The following is a 9,453-nucleotide window of genomic DNA, read 5'->3' on the forward strand; positions in this document are numbered from 1 at the left end:
GGCCCACCAGAAGGAAGTGATTGAAAGCAGGCAACAGAGACCATGTCAGAGACAGCTCCATCTCCTTTCTAGGGAACCCACATGGAGGCTAAGCTGCCCATTGTGTATATAACGTAAAGGGCCTACGGCTAGTCCATGCATGGTCCTTGGTTGGTGCTGCAGTTTCAGCAAGCTCCTCTGGGCCCAGGTTATTTGGGACTCCTGGTCTTCTTGTGGAGCTCCTGTTCCCTCCAGATTGTTGTTATCTATTTCCCCAATTCTTCCCATCACTCTGCCCAATGTTTGGATATGAGTCTCATTTTCTGTTTCAATCCGTTGCTGGGGAAAGCAAGAGATAAAACTGAAGCTCCTCAAGTTTTATCTGGTGGTTTATGCTGTTTTGCAAAGAGAGGAACCCAGAGGTATTGGTGCTGTATTTTTAGCAGACAGAAAATTCAGTAGGAAGTTGCTGACAAGCCGCTGAAAGGTCCTAGGTAGACAATACTGTGCGCCTAACTTAACTGAAAGCTTCTATCCTACAACTGAATCTAGTGTGAATAGCATCTGTGTTTTGGTGGGTTCCAGACTGGATACAAGCCTCTCCAACATTATGCATCTATGTTGATAAAGAAACTGAGAGCCATCCAAATCTATTTTTCTTGTTTAGCTCCTCCCCCTCCCCCACACCTTTTAAAATAAAAATACGATTTGGCAATTAGAATGACACACTAAACCAAGAATGTTTAATACACAGAGAGAGATTATGGACATGATCAGCAGCTATGGGAGTCAGGGCTTATAAATAAAGCATGAAATAATCTATTTTGTTTCTGAATATATTCCTGGAGGTCAGATGAGCCCAAATAGGCCAAGCTCAGGGAAAGAAGATTAAAAAGTCTAGGAAGAGTGTCCTCTAGGATTGTCAGTGGGAGATTGTGAAAAATTTCTGTCATGTAAAAGGAAACTAAATCAAGAGAAATAGAAACAGAAACAGAATAAATGGTGGGATTTATTTTCTTAATTGGTCTCTCTGCTCCAATTCCTTCTCCATCTCACCATGCTCAAAGTCAGCTCCCCAAAACACAAAGCTGAATGTATTACTTGGGTGTTGTGAATTTCCAGGGTGGTATCTCAGTTGCAGAGGGTTTATATTGCATATGAGATGCCCTAATGCTCATTCCCCAGCCCTGGAACAAGCAATTCAGTGAAGGGCTATCTCCCATAGAACTCCTAATTTAGGATCATAACCCTCCACATTGGGCCCCAATATACTGTCCCCACCTCCCCTCCCACTGTGACCCCAGTGAAGCCAGTCCTTCCCACCATTCCCCTTCTTTATAGACTCTGCCGCTTTCAACTCAGATCTACCTTCCCTCTAATTCTCACTGTTTCTGCTCTAGATGATGAGACTCAGAAACAATGTATCTTAATTACAGAGCATGTCTATGAGCTTTACTGACCCAGAACACCAGGGATGGTGAGATGTTCAGCCTATAAAGATGCCTACCCTCAAGCCTGATGACATGGATTCAATGCCAGAAACCCGCTTGATAGAAAGAGAAAATTGGGCTGGAGAGATGGCTTAGCTGTTAAAGGCTAGGCTCACAGCCATAAGTAGAAGAAAGAGAGAACTGACTTTTACAAGTTGTCCTCTGACCTTCACATGCATGTTGTAGAACATGCACACTTGTATAGGCACACAAGATAAAATATATTTTTAAAATATTGGTAAAAGTTATATGCTACTACTATGTTTAATATTGGTAACAACCTTAGGCTGTGATCCATTGTATACAGGAAAGGTTAAGTACTGAGAGTTTAGGTTACTAGCCTGAAGTCATGGAGTTAGATGGAGCTGAAGGGCAGTTATCTTCAGTCAGGAGCCTGTACACTGAGGTTCTCCAACAACCTGATTACATTGATTTCTTTTGGAGGGAGGAGGGATCCATCACTCCACCACCAGGCACAATTTACAATTTAAAAAGATCAAATAATGGTCAGTAAAATGTTGTTAAATCAAAGTCTCTGTATATAATATAAAAATATAAAGTAAAGAATTAGTTACCAGCCACTGGAGATGAGTGGTCCTGAGGAGTGGGTAGAGAATAGAGAATTTTAGCTAGCTGGTACAAAGTTACAATCAGGAAGAATGCATTCTAGTGTTCTGTTGCAGACTAGGAAGAATGTGCAGTAGTTAACAATGACACATTGCATATTTAAAACAGCTAGAGTAGGTTTTGAATGTTCCCACCACAAACTAGCGAAAAATGTTTGAGATGATGGATATCCTAATTACTTTGATTTGAACATTACACAAAGTATAAATATATCAAAATGTCACATTGAGCCTCACAAATACGTACAAATTATTTTGTGACAATTTAAAATGTTTTAGGAAATAAAGTTGTTTTACCAAAGTTAAAAAAAAAATATTACCAAGAAACAGAACAAAATGTTGAGTATAAAAAAAGATATGAAAAAGAGACTACAATCTCCTCATTAAACACAGTTTATAGATGCTACCCTACTGGTTAGCAAAAACATCAAAGGGTATTTATGACAACTGTATGGAAGACTGAGGAGCCTAAAGACTGTTAAGTCAAGGAAAGGTGGCTGAGCTGAAAGTCAAGACTCCATTTCAGAACTGACACTGCGCTGTGGGGAATCCATGACATTTAATGATGTCCAGAGATGGAATTGTGAAGATTTGGTTTGTACATAAGACCAAAAAAGTCACATTCAATTGGCAAGAAATCTATTTAAAAAAAAAATGATGACATCAAGACCAGAAGTCCAAGTAAGAATATTGGTGAAAAAAGATATACGCCAACTTGCCTGAAAAATGAAAGACAAGTACTGGTTCGGGTCTCAGGGTTGTTTGTGGGGAGAAGTGACTAGAATTGTGCTGAATGCAACAGAAAAGTAGAAAGTAGAAAGAAGAGAAATTGTGTTTCTCTGTCTAATAGTAAAAAATCTGGGCCTGGGTCCTTCAGAGACATGTCCATTGTATTTCCCGAAAGGTATCTAGATGATCCAAGGAAGAAGGTTTGGGATGAAGTAAGTTTTTAAAGTGACGAACTGTGCAGGTCTCTTCTACAAACTCACAAGGCCTTGTTAGGATATTTCAAATGCTTGTGAGGATGCCTTCAGTGACACTAGCACCAGATGACATTCACGAGGTCACACTGTGTTTTAGCCTCTGGGCCAGACTTTGCATAGACTGAGGGCATGCATGATCCAGTAAAGGAAGCCAAAATTTGAATAATAAATCATTCACTGAATATGTGAAGCTAGAAAGGGGTAGAATTTACACTATATTTGTTTTTTCGTGTTTTTTTATTTTTTTAATTAAATTTTTATTTTTTTATATTAGTTACAGTTTATTTACTTTGTATCCCATCTGTGGCCCCCTCCCTCATCCCCTTCCAATCCCACCCTGCCTCATCTCCTCCCTGCCCCTCTCTAAGTCCACTGATAGGGGAGGTCCTCCACACTCTAAGTTCTACCTTGGAGAGCACACCGTGATTCCTCTCTGCAAATGAGTACTATCTAACAAGTGATGCATTTACCCTGTCTCTCACTTTATTATTTTTTTCTGTAAATTCTCTTTGACCTAATAAACCTCATCTAGAAGCTCAGCCTTATCCCCTAGGGCTATGGAGAGAGAAGTATGCTTGTGTTTGGCTGATTTGGATTTTAGATGGAAGTCATGCCATGCTCCTTTACAACTATCCCACACATTGAGAAATACCATTCTGGAGAATGACCTGATTTACGTCACAAAGCACCCTTAAACTTGTTAAACTTATCTCTGAACCCACCATTGTCCTCCTACTCCTGCCAGCCTCTTTCCCCACTGATAAAGGTTAAAATGTAGACCAGTCCTTGGGGGACATACTTAGCATGATTTTACTTAATCCTACTGTCAGAAAGCTGCTTGAATCACATAAGGAATCATCTACGGGATTGTCTTATCCATCTTTTAATAATATGTTCTATTTCACAATTAACCCAAGTTTATAAAATTTATCTATAGTACCAAAATATCCTCTGTGCTAACAAGAAAGGAATGCTTTTAAAATACCATTCAGGAGATGCTGAAACTCAGGTCATTTAATATCAAACTGATGATAGATACTACGGGGTTACTGAGCAAAGGCGTTCTGAATTACAAGATGGATGTCAACCCTGTTTGAATAGAGTATCTATATTATACCATAGACTATAGGTTTGGCTTTTGCCTTACCATCTGAAATAAACAGTGATTCATAGAAGGTTTTCCTAGGAGTAGACAAAGGGCAAGGGCAAGACAGAAGCAGAGAGTAATTTACATAACAGCTTTGTCTGTAACCCTATCCAATAATGCTCAGGGGAAAATGTCAGTGTCAACCACAGGAAGATGAGGGTGTTTGGGAATGAAGAGAGGAGCAGATGTGGAAAAGCATCCCATCAACCTAGTGTGTGTAGAGAAGCAACCTAAGGCTTTCTGCTGCCCTCCATGGCTGTTCAGTGACTCCCCACCACATCCCTACAGCCTGCTCCTTTAGTGAAAGTAACAGAGGCTTCTGTCTTCCTCTGCCTCCCAATCTGTTGGAGTAATTAAAACAAACAAACAAACCAACAAACAAACATCTCTATCAGTCTATTGACTAAGCCCCAGTTTAAGGGAAGCTTCAGCTGTAGCTGCTTCTCCACATTTCCCCAACATTTCACTAAGAAATTCAAGCAGCAAATTTCTCAGGGGCTGCCAAAAGGCTGATGAAGTTGGTGAGCCTTCTGAGTTTCATTGCTGTTGACAGCTGGTTTTCTTAAACAAGTTAGTACCTGCTGAGATGGGCTGGGCTTTATCTGAGCCACTGGAGCCCGCTTTTTTTTTTTTTTCAAACCACACACAGCAGCCTACGCTTGGCTTATTTGCAAACCACCACCATAGAGCTAAATAGACGTTCGTGAATAAATAAAGGAAGACATTGCCATTCTGTTCAGGGACCATGAAATGCAGCTTGCTAAGTTGCAGTCTATTCTTCCCAGCAAGACACACGGGATAATTTTTTTTTTCTCTTGATTACATGATGTCAGCATATACTCCATCGCCTCCTGCATAAACTGACCAATGTATTCTAAGCTGCATGGCTCAGCTATTGTTTCCAAGCATCTAGGCACAGTCACGGCAACAGGAGGGTATTCAGTCTGATTCCGGGACTTAGAAAGCATGGATAGAATTAGAACCCACACTTCCTCAGAAAGAATCTTCACCTCCAAGACCTTTACAAATGGTCCCTTTGGAGAAGGAAGAGTAGGAGTGTTTGTCAATGGTTTTGAAAAGAAGTACTTACTCTGTTACCATAGCTCCAGAGCAAAACTGATGCCTGCTAGGCTCAGTCAGAACACGGCACACTTCCAAACATAAATTTATAGAGATCAATTTGTGAGAAAGAGTTCTCCACTCCTGATGAGGTTGTGTAGGCTGTTAATGAACAATTGTTCAATGGCTATTGGGTCCTAGTGAACATTTTCCTGTTACCAATAAGGGAGTATATGTGAAGGAAGGGAATGAGAGTATAGAAGGGTCAAGAGTTTATTGGAAAGGAAAGTGCTTCCGTACAAGTGCCTGCTGCTGTTCATTTCTGTTGCTATGTTAAAATACAATCAGCAACTTACTGGGGAAGGGCTTTATTTAGCTTTACAGGCCCAGACCTTAGCCCATCAGAGAAGTGAAGTCCAGACAGGGATTTTAATCAGGTCACATTACAACGTCACACTCACAGTCGAGAGCAGAAAGAAACAAATGTATGTGTTCTTGATTGCTTGTCTACTTGCTTTCTCGCTCCTCTTTTATGCTGCTCAGGACCTCTGCTTAGAGGATGGTGCCACCTACAATGGGCTGGGTCTTCCCACCTCTACTAACAATTAGAAATGCCCACAGCCAACTTGACTGAGACTATTTCTCATTAACGTTCTCCTCCCAAATGATTGTAGATTGTGTCAGGTTGACAAGTAAAACTACTCAGTGTAGACGCCTAGTTTGGATCATTGTCTCCTGTCTCTGCTCTCTAGAAGCACACCTTATTTCTTTCTACCCAACACACATGTCTCTGTGGTTCTACACTCCTAATCATTATTCAGGGAACCCTACCTATTTGGAAATCCATGAAGTCAACTCTTTGTAAATAGTATCAGAATGAGGGCATATTTAGAACATATCCCTAGGCAAAATACATTATAACCATTCATAGCCATTTACCACCCCACGAAACACAAAATTCTCTCCTGTCAACATATTTCCAGCACAGAATTTCCATGGGCCCATGACGCTGTCAATGATTCTTTACTCCATTGCCCAGCTATCAAACAAGAAGGGAGAATACAATCTTCCATTCTGTAACTGTGGCTGTGTCATTTGTCCCAAGAGGCAGGTATCACTTTGGCTGACTTGTCAGTGAGAACATTCAGAGAGGACAGGTCAGCTTTGGAAAGTTGACGGACTGAGACCTCTAATAAGGCATCAGCAAACATGAGTATGCAAAGAACAGTAGTTTCAGAGACAGATGCATGTCGAACTCCACCATCCAGCACAGACCTTGACATAGCTGCCCAGTCACTTAGATTCTTGGTACAGCAGTTTCCACATCTCTAGTGTGAGACCAGAACTCTTCCCAGGACTGCTATAAAAACCATGTGATGTAGCCTAGTCAGTGTACCACAAGAGGCCAAACACATAATTATCTTCACGCAAGGATGTATTCCTAGATGAGGTCCTGTTTACAAACTAGGGTATACTGGACCATGCAGGCTTAGGCTTGTGACCATAAACTTCCTGTAGTCTCTGGTCTGCAGACAGCCATCTTTGGCCTCTACCCTCTGAGTTCCCAGAGAAGAACTTCCCAGTAACCTTTGAAAGGCAGCCTCTTTAGCAGGAATGACGGCTCTTTATGAATTTGCTGGGCAACTAATGCATGCCATCTTTTCTTTACCCCAGTGATATTAGCCCACTAGAGGTATATTTACCCATAATAAAGTATAAACCTTACAGTCCCTCAAATTTCCATTTCTGCACCTCATACCAACTGAAAAGTCATAACATTTGTGTCCTTATTGCCAGATTTATTGAGTCCTAAACCTCAAAACACATGTATCTGCACCAGGGTCATTACACTCATAGTCTTCATTATTTTTCAACAAAAGATGCTAACAGGTCTGCAGGGACCAGGAGTAAGCTTCTTTGCCTGCCTTCAAACCTCCATTTCTACTTAGGTCAAAAGCCTTCCTCAGGTACCATCTGCTCCCCAGGTCACACTGCTCTGCTCTACCTGCCCCCAGACTAAGTCCTAATTAGGGAAGGCAAAGAGGAAATCCTGTAACACCACTCCCTCCTAAGAACCACAAATAAGAAGCTCATATTTTTGTCAGTGTAAGTGGTAGATAATTTTCATTTAAGTATAAATATCAGATTTTTGTCTCAGACTAAAGCAAACCCTGCTAATTATACAGTTGCAAATTATTGCGTTACAATAAAGGTCTAAATTATCTCCTTCCAACATTTAATGAATTCAGCCACTTAATGAATTCCCAAAATGCACTGCTTTCCCCCCATTTCCACGTTCCCTTGCAATAGCAGATTTGTATGGCCGTTGGAAAAAGGAGCGATTCCCATGTCATCCTTCCAGAATACGATTTATTTGCCAAAGAGAAAACCAAGAGGTTTCGGGTCGGGGGGGAGGAGGCGACGGACTAACTTGTCTTTGATCAGTGGGAATTAGTTACAAATGCTCAATAAAAATAAAAGCTGGACTGGACTCTTAATATGTTTAGGACTTGGATGATGCAATCACCCGAATTTAGAATTTACAAGGTTGCTTTGTTCGGCTCCTTCAGCTCAGTTCCCATGTAATGTTTGCTCTGGAGGCAAAAATACAAGGCATCTGGATGGAATCTATTCTGACTTCAGGAAGACAGAATGCCTACCCTATAGGAAAACTGTCCATCTCTAAATTAAATTCAATTCTGAGCAGCTTGCTCCCTAACCAAAGCCTGCTTCTCCATATCTTTATAAACTGCATGATTTAAATCATCTGTGTGGTGATTCTTTTTCCCTCTATTTTTCCTGATCTTTTGGAATAAATGTGGTGCTTATTAACATGAGGAATTGATAGTCTGTTGCCATTTTCCATGGTCTTGACATTTGAGGACATTTGTAATCAATAAAAGCAGACACAAGGAAACAAATTTGATAACTGTTCTTAAGGAATAAGGATGGTAGAATATTAAATCAGGATTCAAAAGAAGTGTCCCAGCCAAAAAAATCTAATACATCTGTGAATCAAAAATCTTGGTTGCCTATCTGCATGCCATCCAACCTCCTTTGGCATTTCTAGTTCCTTATCACTAATTTTTACCCATATGACACATAGGACTATGCCAAAATGGCACCAGAGACATTGGTTTACAAATGTCCATCAGTTCCGTTTACTACTTGGCCATCACAACCAGCCAGTCCTGAATAAAACCTGGCATACTGGGTCTGATCTATGTGCCACCATCTTTTTTTTTCTCCATAGTAATTGTCTTACTTTTCTTTCCAGCTAGAATACCTGTTTTTTTTTTTTTCTCTGCCATTCATTTCCTCGTGGTGAGCTATGGTTATATAATATGATGCCTGAGTCACATCTTCCCTATGAACTGCCTCTCCCCACACCAACACCTCTTTGCCCTGAGTCTGACCTCCCAGGAACATCAACTACAAAGAGACTCTCACCCACCTACACATGGCTTTACCTGTAGAACTGGTTTATGTCAACTCTGTAGCATTGTGAGAAAGTCCCTACTCAGCATTTAAGGACAGGTTCAATTAGAATAGGACAATCCCTTCAGATAGAATTTCCTTTGGTTTTTCTAATGGAGACCTGTACTACTATTAAGTTGTCTTGACCCAAGGAAAAAGTTACAGTATGGAAATGAAAAGGAAGAAAGGAAGAAAGGTACTTACCAGGCCTCAGCAGAAAATCTTGGGCTCTTTTCAAGTCATACTTCCCAGGGGGCCCTCTCAGTCTTAACTTTTCACAGAATGAAGCTATTAGCACTACGAACATATGATAGCATTGCTTAATTAGAGAGGACAGAAAAATAATGTTTTAGAGAATTCGGTGTTCTGCCGTTATCCGGAATCCTGAGGTACCTGCCTGAAAAGCTACCTGGGAAAAGGAAGCAGGTGAGAAATAGCAGCTGGAGCTCTCATCACAGCCACACAGCAGGCTGCCTGGGGGGTGTGTTTACGTTGGGGTTTGCAGAAATGCATGTGCAAATGCTTTCGGTATGTCACCCAGATCATCCTGCCTAGTGGGAATAATCAAACTCATGAATAGTAAGAGGAGAAGCCAACCCCTCGCACATTGCTGTTTCTCTTGTTGTGGTTATCCTGCACTGATTCTGTGTGTGTGTGTGTGTGTGTGTGTGTGTGTGTGTGTGTGTGTGTGT

The sequence above is a fragment of the Psammomys obesus genome, unplaced genomic scaffold (genome assembly GCF_907164565.1).
Source record: "Psammomys obesus unplaced genomic scaffold, mPsaObe1.curated_primary_1811, whole genome shotgun sequence".
Taxonomy (NCBI): Eukaryota; Metazoa; Chordata; class Mammalia; order Rodentia; family Muridae; genus Psammomys; species Psammomys obesus.